This window comes from Ammospiza nelsoni, chromosome 14 (genome assembly GCF_027579445.1).
Source record: "Ammospiza nelsoni isolate bAmmNel1 chromosome 14, bAmmNel1.pri, whole genome shotgun sequence".
NCBI classification, from domain to species: domain Eukaryota; kingdom Metazoa; phylum Chordata; class Aves; order Passeriformes; family Passerellidae; genus Ammospiza; species Ammospiza nelsoni.
The window spans coordinates 11,712,391-11,731,856 of record NC_080646.1 but is presented as its reverse complement, the minus strand read 5'-3'; the positions used below and the strand labels follow the sequence as shown (position 1 = coordinate 11,731,856).

At 42.8% G+C, this 19,466-nt stretch overlaps 2 protein-coding genes across 2 annotated transcripts in view; one reads left to right on the top strand and one right to left on the bottom strand.

Annotated features, from left to right (window-relative positions):
- TNFAIP8L3 (TNF alpha induced protein 8 like 3) overlaps positions 1–19,466 on the bottom strand; it is a 44,419-nt gene that overhangs the window by 6,081 nt on the left and 18,872 nt on the right. The window lies entirely within an intron of this gene.
- The window catches only part of GLDN (gliomedin), a 113,530-nt gene continuing 95,471 nt past the window's right edge, over positions 1,408–19,466 (top strand). The window contains exon 1 of the mRNA XM_059481955.1: positions 1,408–1,498. The gene's annotated coding sequence lies outside the window, so the exon portion shown is untranslated. The remainder of the gene's footprint in view (positions 1,499–19,466) is intronic.

Genomic DNA, 19,466 nt, shown 5'->3' with positions numbered 1-19,466 from the left:
ATTGATTGTCTGGATTCCTGCCTCCAAAATCCCACTGTGCTCAGACACCCAGGTGATAGCTTGCCTTTCAAAGATCAGAAGTGCTTAGCCACATGATCACATTCAGGCTCTGGTGGGGACAGCATGTTTACCGTGGCAGCCTTTTCTTACTGCAGCACATTGCTCACTACACAAAATACATCTTCACCTCCTACATACAGCAATTCTATTTTCTGCTTTCTTTCATACAGCAAAACAAATCAGCAACGACATTATAGATGCTATTAGCTTTCAGGAACATTTCACCAAGGCTAAAAATGAAAAACCACCCTCCAAGCATACTGCTTTGTTGGCTAGTTATTAGCTTCCATTATAGAAAATCTGACATCTTAGTTTTTACTAAAGAAAGGGCCAGTTCTGCTTCAGATCTGCTCTCACCTTCTCTCTGTCATCTAGAGAGCTGTGTATGATAAAAGCTTTTAAAAAGCTCCTCGTGGTGGGATTGATCCTACAGCAATCTTCCATCCTCCTGGAAGTGCAGCTGTCCAGCCCTGTTTCCCCAGCTGTGGTGCCCATGGAGGGCAGGAGGATGGGGAGAGGCTGCCCAGGCAGTCCCATGGTCAGGGCAGCACACCAGTCCCCACCAGTGACCACCCAGCTCCTGGCATGCAGTGCTCAACATGACAAAGATGTCTCACATCCACTAAACTTAATAACACGATTGCTTAATAACAGAGTTGCTTAATAACAGAAGTGCAGAAAAAGTTTGGCAACTCTAGAGAGCGGATGTAGGAGTTTTGTATTTGAGGAGTTTTTGAGACTAACATGCAAGAACATCTGTAATATTCTCCAAACATTTTGATTACAGATGGCTGTACCAAGTACAAAATGGTCAGAACTAAATGCTCAGCAATACTATTTTTATGTAAATCTGCCTTCAGCTGCTCTGTACAAAACACAGGCAAATCCACTCAACCAGAAGATACTTCCACTATGGTGAGGAGGGAGAATGGTCAACATTTGCTGGAAGCAGTTATGAGGATATGGAAAGCAGCCTCCTGAACAATGAATCCATTTTGCCACCAGTTAGCCACTTAGTCAAAGCCATGATACCATTTTGCAGCCAGCATATTTTCTTTCCTGGATAATGGCTGAAAGCTGAGTTGAAGTGAACTCTGGAGAGAGTGTGGCTTCACCACAAAAATGGGGAGAGGAGGAGTTGATCTAAAGGGTTTCTGTGGAGGCTGCCCAGTGCATTTTTAATTGTTTCAGCAGGCTGGCTGGGATTTCACCTGACACTGGGAGCTGTTAGCCAGTGCCTGCTGCAGCTTGTCCTAGGCAATCCCTCACCTCAGTCCTTGGCTCCACCTGCTCCAGAGTGAGACACACGAGGAGCTTTGCCTGATTTCCCACTACCTTGGGTGTGACCCCACCTCAGAGCACTCAGGGCGGTTGTGCTTTCCAGCCAAGGAGTGCACGTGGTGGAGCCACTGAGCAGCCTTGAGAGCATCCTGGAGAGGTGAGTTGAGCTGTTTTTAATTAAAGGTCTGAGCTAAAATCGTGAAGAGGCTGCAGGTCTGAAGAGGGTCCCTGCATCTGTGCCCCAGCTGTGCTGGAAGCAAGCAAAGGGCTGAACCTTAACTGAGCAAGATAGAAATGCATAAGAAAGTAAAGATGATGAAGAGGCTGAAATATTTTTAATACTCCTGAATCTTCACTTTTAAAATGCAGCTTCTGCAGCAAAAGACAGGCTTCAAGGAGTCAGCAGTGCTGCTGGAAAGGTGGGCATCCCTCCAGCTGCTAGCGTTGGCTCAGGCTTGTGGGAGATGAACCAAGCCAAGGGCCAGGCACACTCTCAGAGTCTGCCACAGTGTGAGGGGGCTTGGTTGTGAAAATTGTTGTAGAAATGTGCTGTTTTAATGACTTTTGTGACCCACTTTGAATGCATCTGTGTACTTTAACTTAGTGATGTACCTGCCCCTGAGCATGGAGAGTCTGGGAATGGCAATGAGGCAGTTGGATTGTAAAACTCTTGCAGTGGATATCTGAACGGTTAATCCAGTGCTGCTGCTGGTGTTGATAATTTACTGCTTGTTTATAACCTAAAGATTTTCCTCTAATGGCTCCTTTTCTTGACATAAATACAAAAATGCTTAATTTCCATCATTCAGGCAAAATGTTAGAGGAAATGAGCTGCAAATGTGTGTGTTTTATTTATCCATCAAGTCTTACTTGCATGTTATAGGATTGATTAGAAATGTGAACTGTAGGATTTAGGATTTCAATGTAGCTCTAAAAACAGTCCCCTGAAGCCACTTGCAGTGCAGTGTTTTAGCCCTGGGCAGGCCAGGCACGAGCTCTGAGTGTGTCTATTGCTCTTGGACAGCCACAGGAGCACTGCAGAAGAAACATTCAGTGTTTCCAGTCACTTTCAGCCAAGAAATCCAATAGAGCAGATGGAATACATCAGCTTTCAGGGAGGGCCAATTTAAACACGTGTAAGCACCACAGGCCCAGTGCTCAAACTTTAACACTTCCAAATTGTTACTGTGAGCATGAAAGGGTTGCTCATATCCGCAGTGGAACAGGAGATTACAGACTGATAATTATATGATCCTGGGAGAATGTACCAGTGCCCAAATGTCTGAAAGCAGGACTTGGACATGCTGGAAAGGGCAGCAACAGCCCTGTGCAGAGGAAATATGACTGAATGGAAAAAAAGACCATTTTTCCTTTCAGTGCTTTAGATGAGTAGTAACTATACCACAAAAACAGCTCTGTCTGGGAACCTGGGGACTGGGGATTCCAATGGACAGTCTTATTTCTGCTGCTGGTTTGTATCTGGCATTTACTTTTCTAGTTCTCTATTGTTGCTACATACTGGAGCTGCCTTTCAATACCTGGAGGAGGTGGTGGAAGGCTGGGGCCCTTCTGTAAAGAGAAGAGCAGTGAGAGCGAGTGGATAGATTGCTGTCCTCTGGGTAATGCAAGGAGCCTGTCCAGGGGAGAAGAGCTCAGCTGCAGTTTCCATCAGCTCTGATGGAGCTGCCAAAGAAGGGTCTGGCTGAGTTTTGCCCCTGGTAGCTGGCTGGGAACTGAACTGCAGTGCTGTGCTGCTCTCCTGGGTCTGGGAGCGGTGGTGATGTGTGGATGACAGCAGAGCTGTCCCAGAGCTGAGCCTGGCTCACAGGGTGGAAACCCTCCCAGGCACTCCCTGGAATACATGGCAGGGCTGACAGCAGGCTGGGATTTGGTATGGCTGCTGTTTGACATTACAAATGAGACATTGTGCTTGGTCACATCCTGCAAACTCGCAGCCAGCCCGTGGGAGAGGAAACCCCTCCCTGCCAAAGGGGCTCACTGGGGATCATCTCTGCCCCTGGGTCCCACAGACCAATGGGCTGGGCCAGGCAGCAGGACCAGCCCTGCTCCAGCTGGCACATGCAAGCAGCAGAGACCTCTCTGAAAGTGGCCACTGAAGCTTTTAATTTTATTAACCAGATAACGTTAATCAGAATCAAAGCTAAACCAGGCTGTGGCTCAGGGAATGGTATCTTTGTAGGGTGACTTTCAAGAGTTCATTTTCAGCTTTCCCCCTTGTATTTTGCAGCTGTGCCAAGGCAGCAGGCACAGCTGGTTAGGTCCTGGCAGCTGGCAGTGAGTGATGCAGGGCTTGCACTGCGCCTGGGGCACACCCAGGGTGTGAGCAAGGCTCTGCCCCCAAGTGAACTGCTCAGGAGTGAAAGTCTGTCTGCCAGGAGTGATAGTGAAATACCAGGGTGTTGGGGTTTCTAAGCTTTGCTATACAACCTAAAGAGGTTTTGATAAACTGACCACTGTATTTTATAAACAGGTTTAAAGTCTTTTGATGTCAGTTTATGTTCATGTCAAAATACAGTGCAAAGAGAGAACAGCCCTGTCCCAATAAAGCTTGTTTAGCTCTGCCTGACACTGCCAGACAAAAAGGTTCCCCACTGACAGCAGAGTTTTGACAAGGGGAGTTTGGTTACTACCCCTGCAATGACCTATGGATCCTGTTCTTGTTTTGAGACAGGTGTTTATGAATATATTACTGTGGGTTTTTTTAAATGCTAGTTTTATTCTAAAAGACTACTTTTGACCAAAGAGGCATGGTGGCACACCCAAAACACTACAGGCAGATCTTATCTAAGCATGGATAGCTCACCAACCACAGCAGCCCTGGTGGCACTCAGGGACATTAATTGGCCAGGAGTTTTTGGCATTCAAGCTGTCTGTGAAGTTTTTTTACTCAATATAGGCTCTCCAGAAATCTTGGGCAGGAACTATTGAAGAATTTAACTTCAGCCTCTGAAACATTTTGTGTTTCATGGCCTTTGCCTTTCCCATGATCATCACATTTATTACACTGTCCTTTCTAGAAGACACAGCAGGGAAAAAAGAAGCTATCATGGGGACTGTGTGAAAAAATACCCAATTAGTCAAATAATTATTATCTCTATAGGAAAATTAGGCTTGTTTTAATGTCTGGCCATGTAATTTTCACAACAGGATTGTAATGAGTTCTTTGATATGTGCTAAGGGGTTGTTTATTGCTTAGAAGGGACAGAGGCTCTTGGGGAATATCAGGCACATAATGAATGATAAACAATTATCTTGTTAAGGAATGAAGGCTTGTAGGGTTCTTTGAAAGGATTCAACCATCATGTTCTACCACACTAAGTTAACAATTATCCAGGAAAGAAAGGATTTTCTTGCCAAAGTGTTGTTTCTCACAGAGACTTAAAAGCCATGTGAAACCTTTGAAGATCTTGCAGCTGTCCTGTTTTATCCAGATGCAACTGTTGTAGCAGCTTCTCTTTGTCAATGATCTGTAGAACTTGCTTGCAGTGGTTCCAAACTGGGAGATTTGCTCTGAACAAAAACTTGAAAAGCTCTTTGAACATTGTGACCCTTGCACAGGTCTGGGGGGCTTTCAGTCCAGTTTCATCAATGACTGGAATTGTTGATGAGCGTGTGCTCATGTGTTCTTTTATCCCCTCCTCTGGCAGGGTGATGGACAGAGGGAGGCTGTGCAGGCATCTGTGCCTTTGTGGGCTTGGTGCTTGGCAGTTTGCGCAGGCACCACTCCTGGGTAAGGGGAGGCTCAGATTTCCCGGTGCTGCTGCAGCTCAAATGCTTTCTGCTCCTTCCAGAGAGGTCTCTTTAGCATGCAGGAGCTGGTTGTTCCCAGTAGGAACAAAATAATATGCTGTTAGTAAAGCAAGGCCCATCAATATCAGCCCTAAACTTTAAACAAGGCCTCTGTGCAATCTGGGTGCTTTAAATAGTTAAAGTGCAGCTATGAAACAAGCTACTGGGGACTGCTTCACCAACTGCTATTTTTTCCCCCACCCATTTCTCATCCTCTCAGGAAGAAAATGTTGAGGGTTTATTTTTGTGCCTTCAAATTGCTTGCTGTTGCACTACACTGCTCTTTCTCCGGAGATAAAACGCCCTTGCCTTTTGCATAGAATAATTCTATTTTTGACTCTAATATTTTAAGAATGGCATGAAAAATAACCACGTCTGTGCTCTAGGGATGTACAAAATTCCATGAGAAAGCAGGCACTTGGGACCCCAAGGGTAGCTGGTCTGGAGATGCTGTGAAAGTGAGATGGCATTTCTCTGTAGGCTGCAAGAACATGGGAGGGGGAAGCATTTCTGCTAAACCAGGTCAAGGTGATAAACTGCAAAGAACCCACACCAGGGTGCAGCTGCAGCAGGTGTGAGCTGAGCCCTGCCATGGCCAGAGGGAGAGGATGGGGCAGCAGCTGCATCCATCCCTGCAGAGCTACCGCAGACACGCCGCCAGGGGTGTGAGAGGCACAACTGCAATTCACTCTGCTTCTGGGGTTCTTGGGTTTATAAACAGGCAAAACCCCTGGTAACAGCCCTGTGTTTTCTCTGCTTGCAGTGCTGTGAGTGCACTGAGCCAGTGTGAGCTGGCTGGGCTGGGTGACACCTGTCAGGGCGTGTGGGAATGGGAAGAGGCCAAGGGCAGTGCAGGGGAAAGACAGGCTGTGGGAGCTTGATGTGAGTTAATGGCATCTGTGTGTCTGGCAAAAGAGGGAGATACTTCTTTAGGCACACTGTGTGCTGTTGTTTTCCTAATTTGGTATTTGGTTGCTTGACCACTTGGTTTTGAATTAAGGTGATGGATGGAAGGGGAATAAAGCAATGCCAGATATCAGGTGCAGCTGGAAAAACATACTGTTGGTCCCTGAATAAAAAGGCCAGAGGAGCTGTTAATTTCCACATTTAATTCCAGCCATGCCTCCAAACTCTGTTTATACCAGAGAAAAAAGTCAAATGAGGGGAAGGTGAAGAGGACAATAATGGCAAGAAATTTCTGACAGCAGTTCACTTTCCTAAGTCAGGAGCAGACACTGTAGACTGATCACAACATGTTTAAAACTATTAAAGAAAGAAGGTTTCCTTAACCTTTTGCATAGGCTATTTATTGTCTAATTTTTATTCTCTGCGTATGTGTTTTCTGGGAGTCAATTTAAAAAGAAATATTTTGAAGCTGCTGATTAGTGCTCACAGCTCTGGAACATGAGGGCTCCCATGCGGAGCACAGAGAGGCACAGCTGAGGCTGTCTTACAGCTGGGAGGGCAGGACTGATGGGAGTGTCACTAAGCAAACCAAGGATGTCAAACCTGCTCCAACAGGAGAGCCTGGTGTGGGCATTAGGGAGCTTCAAGTGAGGCTTATCCCATGATGGGCTGATGTTCCTTAACAGATTAAACAAAAAACCCAAATCCCAACCCTCCCCCTCAATAAAACAAACACAACCCCTTCACCAAGCAGAAAATCCCACTCAAAACCCCAACCCAAAACTACTGCTAGAAGAGGCTCTGCAGATGTGTGTGTCTATTACTAAAGGAATCATTTTCTGAACCCTCCCCTTAGTGATATTGTCTGTGTCACAGAATCATTACTTACAAGGTATGTGGGTGCACTTGTCTCTGTATTTATAACAGTTTTCACTCCCTCCATGAATGCAAAGGCCTGGAGTTGTAAAGGCATCTAATTTATCACTGACTGCAGTCCAAAATTTTAGCTCCTATTCTGAGAAATGTGCAGGAGGTAAAAAAGGACTTGAGCAGATCTGGAAGAGTTGATGCAACTTGTGAAGTCTTTTGGGGTAACGAAGGTGCTCTGGGTTAATTCATGGGTCCCTCTCCTCCTGCCTCCCAGAGCATCCCCTGCTCCCTGTGCCCCAGGGCTGTGTCCCACTGCAGGCAGGGACAGCAGCAGCGTTTCCGAGCCAGCTGTTGAACCGCTGCTCTTGCAGCAGCTTTCAGGTGCAGACCTGAGCTCCAGCGTGGCAGAGAGGCTTTCGCTGCTGCTTGAAGCAGTTTTGTTCTATCCAGCACCAATTAATTGTTGACTGTGCTGCAGCTTTTTGAGCCCAGCACAATACCAGATGGGAACGTTGCTTATGCAAGTTCATAAAAGACCTAAGGGTACCCTTCCTTTCTGAGCAAGAGCTGCTGATAATATCAGTTTCTGAATGATGCCTGCTCTGGTTTCTTTTAACTCTTTTGAAGTTTTGGGGTTTTCTTTAACAATTTCCTTACAGACAATCTCACTGTAGCCTTGCTGAAACAAACCCTGCTTGCTGTTTGATTATAACCACCAGGACTGATATTGCAGAATCCACCTACAGTGAGTTAGTTCAGTGGTGTAGTTATAAATGAACTGGTGGTGTTGCAAGTTTAAAAGAGAAAATTTATTTTTTAATGACAAGCAAATGAGTAAATTCCTTTACCTTGTACTTTAGGCATTTCCCCCCTTCTTCAACAGAGAGGAGATTAAGCCTGTGCTATACTGAAAGAGCTGCCCACATATGAACACTGGAGCTCTGCACAGCTTTACAAGAAAATCTGACCTCAACATGTCAATATCCTCAATGCAGAGTGAAACCAATGCCTTGTTTTCTGTCTGAGGGTGCTAGAAAAGTATTTGTTAACAACAACAAAGCTGAAACTGAAAGGGCAGAAGATGTGATTACTTAGAAGAAGAGTTTGCTGTTTAGTGTTGGTCCCCAAAGAGGACAACAAAACTAGAAGAGTCTCCATGTATTTATTATTTGGAACAATGCTTTACTGTTTGCCTGGTCATTCAAAAGAAAAGGAAAGACATTTTTACGGTTGCAGAACGTTAGGCTGTGTAGAATCCTTGAGTAATTTTATTTTCCTTATTTTTGTTTCTTCTTCCCCCTGTCCCTAGAGAAGGATTAGTTACTGGGGAGATGGCCAACCCAGATTCCAAATGGAAAACTCCTGAACAAAGGAAAAATTAATGCTGGTCAATGCAGCTGGGATTCATCACATTCTGCATCCCTTACAAGTTTTTGTGCATCTGATTGGGGATTTATTGGTAGGAACACGTTGCCTTATGCCTCAGATGTGATCTATAACCTTGTTTTGCTTTAAATGAAGTCTGATTTGGTCTTTAATATATCCTTTGTGTGATCTGCTCTGCACTGCTTGTCTACAGTGTCAGGTCAAGCATCTGATCAAGATGCACAAAACAGTAGGAATGAATATGTGATGAATTCCAGTCCTGTGGAAAAAAGGACACAGGTTAATATATCTGTCTGTTCCACATGAACCAGACTGCCTGCTGGACTCTCCACACTTGTTCTTGGCAATCCTGCCATAGGGAATGACCACTGTGAGAAACTTAGCCCAGGCTAATGAAAGCTGAGCCTTACAGTACAAGCAAAAGATTATTTCTTTTGGAAGGACAGAAAAGATAGGGCAGGAAGGTAGAATTGCAGATCAATTCTGTTCCTCTTTGGTTCCAAACCTGCATGGATATTATCTGCTATTATCTGCTAAATTTATCGTGTTTTAGTGTCTTACACCAATGAAAGAAAACATCCCGAGTTTATACTGGGACAAAAAATAAAAAGGAGGAGAAACCTGACAACTGGTGATGGTTTCCTTGTTGTGGGTTTAAAGTAAACTGCTGAGCATGGCATCAGTATCTTCACAGTGAGGTGACTGACCCACGCAGCACAAACAACACCCGACAGGCAGAGCTCCTGCAGAGGATAAACACTAATGAAATAATCTGGTTTGTGCTTTTGCCTTGTTCATTGTGTATATACAAAGTACATCATGCCAGGAGGGAAATACTGATGACAGGGATGCTTTTGCTGTCATCAGTCTCTAATAACAGGGTAACAGCAGTGGCTGTAACACCCATGGTGCTGAAGTTCACTCCAAGTACAGCTCTGTATTTCAGGAAAGCAGAAATGGGAAAGATGCTGGAAAAGTACTGAAAGGGTCAAGACAGTTCTTAGAAGCTCTGTTTATTCTGAGGCATGTGAGTAGCAGCAATGTGTTATGTGGGGGTTTTTATATATTTATATATATGTATGTATGCACATGTATCCTCATTACATAACACTGCAGCTCCAAGGAGTCATGATTGAATTTGCACAGGAAAAAAACAAAACTCACTGCCTTTGCACTAGCTACAGAAAAGCCTGACAGGACAAGCCTCAACAAACACAGATAACCAGAATGTGCCATCCCTGCTGGTTTCAATTCTGTGAAGCCTCTGAGCGCACAGGCTCTGATTTGTGATGATGCCCACATGTACAGAGAGCATCCAGCTGGGCCGTGCAGAATGGAACCTCTGGGTGCAGCAGTGACAGTGGCCTCTGGAGAGGCTCCCCAGGAGCTGATCTGGCCCAGGCTGATGCCAAGGGAAGCCCTGCAGCTCAGCCCACACTGCTGTCCTCTGGCTGCCCCAGCTGCCCCAGAGCTGCTGCCTCTGGCTCTGGTGTTGGCGATGGAACAGCAGAGTCCCACAGCCCTGGGGAACGTGGGGATCACCAGCAGGAACCCATTCCACCCCACAACTGACACTTCTGAAGGGACTTTGGTCAATGCAGCCCTTTCTTGATCTCAAACATGAATTCTTAGAGTGCCTGTGGTACCTGCTGAAGAAGCAGGGGCACTGGCCTGTTACTTCTCCTTCTGGAGCCATTTTAACATAGGCAACTTCTTGAGGCTGACCTAGAAAGTTCCCAAAGGTGAGTTTAGATCCATGTTATCTCTCCTGGAATTGACAAGGTATTCAAAGACTGAACACCCTTGTGGAACTTTCTCAGATAGACCAGTAGCCACCTGAGGGAAAATACTGCTTATTTTCCTCTTGCTGCTTTGTAGGACTTGGCAAATCCTTCTTTCCTAGAAAATTAATCTTGCATTTCTTAGTCCTGCCCAAGGACACTGGGCTCAGTGCTATTTCTGCCTGAAGAAATGTGACAAAATCCAAATTCTTGCTCCGCTCTCATCAGTCCTGTAGGAAAAAAATGGATTTTGCCCAATCCTATGTTTCCCATTCAATTTCTTCTGCAACAAAGGAAAGTGTTAATTCCTTTCATGAAGGGGGTTTGGGCAGTTCTGGCATGTCCTGCTGCAGCTGGGCAATCCCCAGAGGGGACTTGGTCAGGCAGGGATGGGTCAGATTGCCTGGAGCCCATTTCTCACACCTGGCCCAAGTCCTTTAGTGAGGGGGTCCAGCAACCCCTATCACACACTTGGCTAGAGAAATAAGAGCCCCATGCTCCTGCTTCTGTAGGGTTGGATTTTCCTGCAACAGATTTTCCTATCTGTGGCTCCTGCTTGTGCTCCAGCCATTGCCATAGCATATCCCAGAGACATTCACATCTAAGCACACAAGGAATGAGCAGAAAGCAGAGATCTTTTGATCAAATGAGACGTTTCTATGCTTTCAAATGGAGATAGGAGCCTTACAAAGGAATGACTGTATAGGTGTAATTCATTGCTGTTATTTCATAAACCACAATAATCTTGAGATTCCTATGGGTTTGCAGCAAAAAGCCTAGAGAGTGATAATCCTGTGTTTGAGCTCTGAATATAGGTATTGCTCATAGGGAGTAAACTGCTGGCAGGAACACTTCAATAAACTCTATCATCAAGCTGAATGATACTTTAAAATAATTGTTTTACTTTTACTAACAGTTATTATTAATTTAATGAAGTTTCTCAGGATGCTTTAAACCAAACGAGAGAATGTTTGCAGTCCTCTGCATGGAGACACCACACATTACATATTCAGCAGGAAAGGTCTGGCAGAGGAGCCCTTTTGTTTATTCTCATTTCCTTTTAGCCAATGCTAATCTGAGCTCCTGGTCTCATGCTGTTAAACCCTACACTTCAGTATAGCTGAAGCTTCCCCTGGCAAATAACTGAGCAGCAGTTTAACCCTCACCTTAGTGAGCTGGGTCTGCTGCCAAAGAGAGCTGGCCTGCTTTTCTTTTTTAGGTTTTTTTCCCTCCTTTCCCCCACCCAAGTCTATTCAAATAGTTTCTTTTGCAGCAATCTGTTCTCTTCCTGTGGGCCTGATGCTGTTGCTGAGGTGCCCTTGGCACGGAGCTCTTCAGGCCTTTGCTCATCTGCATTTCCTCAGCTCCTGCCAGCATTGCTCCCTCCCTGCCCAAAGGGCTCACAAGGTTTGTTTCAGGAGCAGCACCTCCCCATCAGTCAGCTGTCTTTTCTCCAAGCATAAAACCAGAAGGTGCTTTGCCACTTGCCACTTTTCAGTATTTTCCCCCCAAATACTCTCATGCTTACATAGAAGCTTTAGCTTTTTGGCTTGCCTAACAACCAATGCAAAATATGTCTGTGATAAAATTGCATTTTCTCATGGCAAATGGGCTCCCCAGTGAGCCTCTCAGACTCCCCCCTGTGTGAGCACTCATTAAGTCCAGCCCAGTGGTGGTAGTGTAATGTTGCTTCAGTGGACATATATTTGACTTTAATACACAACAAATTGCTTGTGGAAAGCTTTTATCAAAGAAATAAAGCTCCAGATACCAGAACTCTGTCTCTTATCTAGTGAGAGATAACCTATAAATCCAAGCAGCATGTTGGAGATTGCAAGATTTCTAACAAATGGAAAGAGTGGGGTAAAAATAAGAAAGTCAGCTGTCATTGTGTGTGTTCTGGTCCCATGTTCATGCTCGTGGCTGGCTGATGCAATTTCTTCTTGGAACTCACACAAAGGATCCATCCTAAGACAGCAGCTGAAGAGGGATTTGTATCCAGTGACTTTGATTAAGTGAGACCATTAATGCTCTGAACGCAAGTCTGTAAATGTGATGATAAATATGGTTTATTCAGGGCAGCTCTGAGTTTCTTAATCAAGATGGTTACAATAATGATACTGTTTTGGAAACTGGTCAAATAGAACCTGATAAATCTCCTTAACAATCTGATGGATATGGTTTGTAAGATTCTAGAGATGCTTGACAATTGTACAGCAATCTGCCTTGTTCCAGAATAAAACTTGGTCCAACACTATAAAAAAGAATGTAACATATTCCAATATTCTAAAAGTGTACACTTGGATGTCTTAGTTTGGGCATTCCTGTAATGGCTTCTTCGAATACAATTTAATTGCTTTCTTATTTTACATTTACCCATAAAAGTTCTTTATTTTACAACCAATGAAACTATATGCATTTGGAGGCAGTTTTTTCCCTTCATTTTCTTTCCAAAGAGAAATTTACAAAAACTGAAATATATGGCCAAGATGTTGTTGTAAGAAAAAGTTATCTGCTCAGATAAGCTACAGAAAACAAAATGTTTAAAGAAAATACTTGCTTTTTTTCTTCACAAAGGTGAAGAAAGTACTGCCTTGTGGAGGAGCATTTGCTGTATGGGGATTTGCCTCTGAAATAGCTGGGGATCCCAAAGGTTGCATATGGACAAGATTTAGGACTCCATTCTACTTCCTTTTACGTAGATAAGAATCATTTTGCTATATTCAGAGTTTCATGAAAGAAAATCTTTGCTGATATAAATGATAATGGCCCAAAGTGGCCAGGTAAAATTCTGATGTCACATATGATGACACAGAGCTTTCTTTTTCCACTATGTACTTAGGTTTGACTCAACCACTTCTCATCCAATTCTGACTTAATCTCCAGCAGGTTCTCTTTCCTAATTCTCTTAGAGGGAACTCACTATTTAAAGGGGACATATCCCAATCAATCCTTATATATATTTTGGGTGCACTTCACCACCTTTCTCAGAAAGCATTTTGGTACAAGACATTTGATGTTATCATTCTGATTTCCCACAGCTACCAAAGCATAACTCTGCATTGCACAGTGGCTCCAGTCTGAATTAATGTCTTGAATTTAAAAAGTATGTCTGTCTCAGGCTCTCAATTTCCCCACTGGGGACTGAATCAGCAAATAAGAGAAGGACTATTTTCTGGTTTCTTTTAGTCATGTTTATTTTTCACTAAGACAACTTTTCAGAGAACAAGCTGAAATCTTACTGTGTCTGCTCTTTCTTCATTCTTTTTTTTTTTTCCTCACCACAAAATAATATAAATCATCTGGAATATGGGATATAAATTATTTATGTCAATGGCTACATTTAGGAGTGACTTTTAATGGCATTATCTTTGCTTCAGAAGTGAAGAGACTACAAGCATAGGTCAATACAGCAGTAAAGGAAAAAAACAGCTTCAGAGACAGGAATGGAGAAATGTGTGCAGTGGATGCTTTAAAGTTTTGAAGTATAATAGGCTAATTCCACCAAACTCTAATGATTTGTCAGATCTCTGAAACTCTAAGTTCTTTGTCATTTCTTGGCTGTCATTTTTGCCATGCATGCTAATTACTGTATTTTGGTTAAATATGGGCAACTGTAATCACACTCTGTTCTTCCAGTCCTGCTTGTGCAATCTTTCTTTATCACACAAGAAAAATGGACTTTCATCTTCAAAGGTTTACGTGGGACCTTTAAAAGATTCCATGCCAAAAGTTTCCTCCATTCCTTGCAGAGTTTGCAGTGTCCCATTGCAGCTTTACTCCCATGAATGAGCTCCAGGGAGTGAAGCTGCTGGGGCTGCTTTCCCTGATTGAGATGTGCAGAAATGAACTGAGCACTCTAAGTGGAACAAAGAGATCCAATGTGGACATTTCTGTGTGAGTGTAGTGTGGATGTTTTTGTGTGAGGGGACCTTTGAGGTCCTATGACAGTCTGTGAGGGGTTGTCACGCCAGCAGAGCCACCCCCACACAAAAATATAAAATCCTTATCCCTTGAACAGCTGCCATAAGGAGCCTTTTCTCCCCAGTGAGTCCTGACTGAGGCACTGAAGTGGGAAGGAGTGAATGAAAAGAGGTTTGGCTCTGCATTGCCAGGGCACAGCTCTGAGAACAGAGCTTTTCAGCAGTACCCTGATTGGAATGGCTGCAGGCTCAGGGGACTCCCTGTTGCCAGCCTTGGCACCTTGCTGATTTTCAGCACTATTTGTTACTTTTTTTAAACCCAAAGCCAGTTGAAACTAATGAAAACACGCTTCCTTAGCAGCCAGGGATTTTGCAGCCAAGCGCTGCTTAAACTTTCTAATGTAAATAGCTTTGTCATTTTATAGGGTATGTTCTGAGTTAAATGAGCATACCTTACTGGGAAATTGAATTTAAAAATATTGATTTCCACCCTTCCTCATATCTTTCCAAATATGTCCTTAATTTTTGCCAGTTCTAAGGTGACCCTGTTCATGCAATCTAATGTTTAATAGCTATATTGAATAATATCCCAAAGATGAGTCACGGCGTGGCTGAAATTTGCACTGAAGTCATAGAAAAACATAACCCCTGAATCAAAAATAATTTGTGGTCTTTCCTATACCCTCTGGCCCTAGGTACAGAATCAGCCTCTGAAAAGGTTTGCTTGTCTTTAAAATAAGCTAAATCCTCTGGTTACACCAGCACAATTCCCCCTGTGCTGGCACACTGCTCCAGTTCTGCACCCAGAGAGGGAGCACTCCTGTCATCACATTTATTTTTAATAAGTTGTCTGAAGAACAATACCCACTCTGCACCTAATGAGACTTAAGACTGGACAAATACCACAACTTTATCTACTTATGCAGTTGAGAACAGGGAAATCACAAGTTACAGACTGTCTCTAGCATTCATATAAGCTGGAATTCTTGAGCTATTTTGACAGAAAATGTTGGCTGGATGAAATATTGTTGGAAGTGCATGTATTTTTTCCCTAAAATCCCTAGTGATTTCCTGTCAATCTCCCAAGGTTTTCAGCCCTTGCTTCTTGAGTCTGCCATTTGAGTTAGCCTCGCTGCACTGATTTTGGCTGAAAAAGTGAATTGCTCCCCAATGCAATAGGGAATCCAGCTCAGTCCTCCTCTTTGGACTAAGAGAGCTGATACTGACTTTGGTCATGTAGACTTGGTGTCTTTTTGGAAAAGAATCCCAAACAAAACCATCAAAACAAACCAAAAACCCCAGAAAATATATATATGTATAGATATGTTACACAAATTTTTTTTTTCAGGGAATTTTTCATTCTCAGTGACAACGCAGCACCACTAGATTTTGCAGTGCAAAGACTGGCTTTTAATAAAATCTAATCTTGCATGCACTTATGTAGATCTCCCTAATGATAATTCCATCTCTCTGACACCACAGGACTGGTAATACTAATTGTTTCAGCATGTTATTATTGTTTTAGTTGTTATTGCTGTCTGCTGTCCAAAGCCTTTGTCATTTCACAGGACAGCAAATGCATTTATTGGGATATCCTATTTCTAAAATATCCAACAGAAAAACTATTGTTATCATAAAATGTTCTAAGTGTATGAAGCATGAAAGGAACAACCCTATTTATACACATTGAAGAGTTAAGTCACATACTTTGGGAACACTGTCGCTCATTAAAAAATTATTTACGAGTTGAATTGTATCACTTCTAAATATACGAAGAGTTGGGATGGCTTCCAACAATTACTGAAGAAGCCAGCCAAGTGACGCTTTCCAATTAAATCAGGCTGAGTTGTTTGGTTTTTTTTTTCTTTTTTAACTTCTCAGTGTCCTGTGTTCTTGCTTCTGTTTTTGATGATCCAAACAGACAATGCATTGACCTCGTGCAAGTGCAGTCTCACACGTCTCCTCTCTGGTCTCCTTTCATGTGCTGGGGAGCAGGAGCAGTCTCTGCAGGTACTCCCCACATGAAAGGTGTCTTTCTTGTCCACAGAAGTGCTGCTGCTGGTGCTTCAGTCCTTGCTTTTATTTAGAACCAGTTGTTATACAAAACTTCAAAGTTTTAAACTTCAGATAGCTTATTTATATTTGTAATGCTCAATCTTTGATAATGACTGTGTTAAAAAACCTGAGTAAGGAGTGCAGAGCTGAAAGCACTGACTTCCATGGCTGTGCCTGTGCAGTTCAGGCTATACAAAGAGACAGATGAAAGTCCATGATGTCTAATTTATTAGAGGGGAAGTAAAGAACAAATTAATTAAAAAGAAAAAAGCTGGACAAAAAAAAAAAATTACTAAGCCCTGAAGTATTCCCTTTCCTCCTTGTATTGGATGAAGCTGAGATGTTTACAGGGATGTCATGCACCACTACTCACGTGTGGTATCACACTGGTACCAGGTCTTGATAAAGAAAAAATTCCACAATTCACCACTGGTTTATTTCCTGGGTGAAGGATGTTATAGAAGGTTACACCTTTATATCCAGGCTGAGTCCTGGACTGTAGACTGGAGGATATACCCAGACCACAGCAGCCCATGAGCTTTTTACAAGATGTCTGAGAAAAAGGTAATTATGAAAACCTAGTCAAGTCTTTATAAGCCTAAATTTACTGTAAGCACTCTGAACTGAAAAAAACTTATATAATCTGCAAAATTAAACAGAACACTGAAAACACAGCAGCAGACTATTGAGTGCTTATTCCTTCCCATAGCTGGCTACAGTCATCTTTGCTGCAGAGCTCACTTTGTTCTATGCTGAAGAAATATGTCAGCTCCAGAGAACATAGGGCCTGCCTTATTGCTGGGGTTGGAACTTTGCCACTCAAAGATTTAATCAGAATAGTTTATTTTTTTCATTGCTCTGGAATAGATAACAAACTCATTTGGGTTTCTGGCATATTTATTTAGCTCTGTTACAGGTTCACCTACTCACCCATGATGGTTTACAAGATTTAAATAAAGGTTTCTCCTTGATTAGTGCTGGAAAACGAAACCAGCTTGTGCAACTTGGAAAAATGATTTAAAATGATGGAAATTATTCCTGTACGAGGAAGACAGAAATAGCCCAACACAAGTGCATTCTGCAGTTGCCAGTTGAAACAGCAGCCTATTTTGTGCTGTGCCTTTTACTGATTAATTTCTAGGGTTGTTCTCTAAAAGGAATCTACAGTTAGTGGGACTGAACTGCTGCTTTCTGTCAAGTGGAAACTGAGTGGCTGTTCCATAGCCCTTTTCCAAAAGCTCCCTTTGAAAGCTGAACACTGGAGCACAGAGATGTGCCAGAGCCTGCATGTGGGGATGCAGGAATGCAGCCCTTCCCCAGGGTCTGCAGGTCCTGCCAGCTCCTCCCTTTCTGCTGGGACAGAGGCTGTCACTGCCCATGCCACACTCAGCAGCTTCAGCCAGAGCATTTGGGAAGCCAAATCCATGTGTCACATGTCTGCATCTTCACCGGCCTCTCCAAGAGCATCCCAGGAACAACGTGCAGCAGTCCTGCAGGTGCAGCAGGGCTTGACACACACTCTCCTTCCCAGAATGGAATTTCCCTGCCATGCTCCTGGCACTTACAGACCTGTCTGCTGTTTTCAATAAAGATTTCTCTGGTTGGTTTCAGGAGCCCAAGTTTTCTGGGCACGGCAGTACCACCTAGCAACAGACAATCTTTAGGCCCTTAATGAAGTGCATCTTATGGGTCTCTTTTTTACCCACGTGAATTTCACAGTCTGAGCTGGGATCAACAGATGAAAGAGTGGGAGAAAGGGAAGTTTTATCCCTCTTCCACCCCAGTTCTGCTCAGCTCACTCATCTCATTATCCTCCTCTCCTGGGTCAGGCTGCATCCTCCCCTGCCCCAGTGACAACAGCTGGTTGTTCAGCACATGTCCAAAATAGCACTGGGCTGCTCCAAAAATTGCTATAGCTTCTCCTCTGGGGCACAGCCAATGTGGTCTCAGTCAAACTATTTATTTACAATACATCTTAAAAGCCCTCTGACATCCCAATCAGTAGCAAAATGAAATAAACATTGATTTGTAACAAGATGTATGACTCTTTCTACCATCAGGGAGAGGAAGGAAAATAGAAGCTTTAGAAACAATCAGAGTAATAAGTTTTGAATCCTAGTCTAGAAATAGCAACACACACAAAAATAGACATTTTTAACATATAAAGATCCAAAACATATTTTCTACATTTTTGTAATTTGAAGGCTCTCAAAGCATAACGAACACAAATATCTTTTTGTTTGCAGTGTATATCCTGCTTAATAAACCATCACACAAAGCATTTTGGCTCTTAAAATAACTGCTAAAATGAAGGCTGTCTAACAGAGCATAGATTGAGATGGTTATTAATGCTAACACTTGGCACCTAGCTAGTCTGTCAGAGGCTCTGCTCAGTAAGAACTGAGAAGTTCATTGCACTTGTCTCAGAAACGTCTCTCCATAATATCCATATTTGGAAAAGAAATGGGAAAAGACACTGAAGCAAAATATTCTTTTCCTCTCCAAGGAGAACTTAAGAAAATGTTATATTATCTAAGATTGTATAAAAAAAATGCTTTCACAGCAATCACTTTCTGAGGTATTTAAAATTCTCTTACTTGACTTAGTTAAAAAACAATGTCACTGCTATCTCAAATTTGCTAGAAAGAGACTGACAGATCTGCCCTGAACTTCAAATATCAGGCACTTGTTCATTGTTCTTTCCTAATGAAATATCAAATTTTCACTCCTGTTTGAAAATCAAATGACAAGACTGTTTGACTACAACAAAGGCACTAATTAGAAAATTCCCCAGCAAATGACACAGCCAAGACTGATTTCTGTTCAAGACTATGATGTTTACCCTTGTTTGGGTAAATAAGAAATACAGAAGACAAGGATAATTAGTTATTTTGTGTATCCTAAACATTTTTAGTACCAAAAAATTTCCACATAAAATTATACTTTCAAATCTTCTAAAAAATCCCAGTATCATCTTTTACTTCCCACCTTCTCCTAAGCTGTAACCCTTTTCCTGCTGTATATGTTATCCATGTCAGAAAACAAATTCCTTTTGTTTTAATTTATCCAATCACATCATCTTTGCTTGTACCCATCAGATTTGACACTCAAGCTGAGAATTTTCATTAAGGCCTGCAAAAGGAAAGATTTTGGGACACAGCTAATCATGATTCCTTCATCCTTCCCATGTACTACAAACCACTTGAGGAAATGTCAACTTTCCAAAGCGTTTTAGCATTTGAACATTTTGATTGAGAAGGAATCCTCAGCCTGTCAGTGGTGCTGGTTTGTGCTTTTAAACATGAACGGTGTCTCTTTCTGCTCCTGGCAGGGATCCCACTTCACACATCAGCTAATTAACCACAATTTACACTGAAGTACCAATGATTACTCT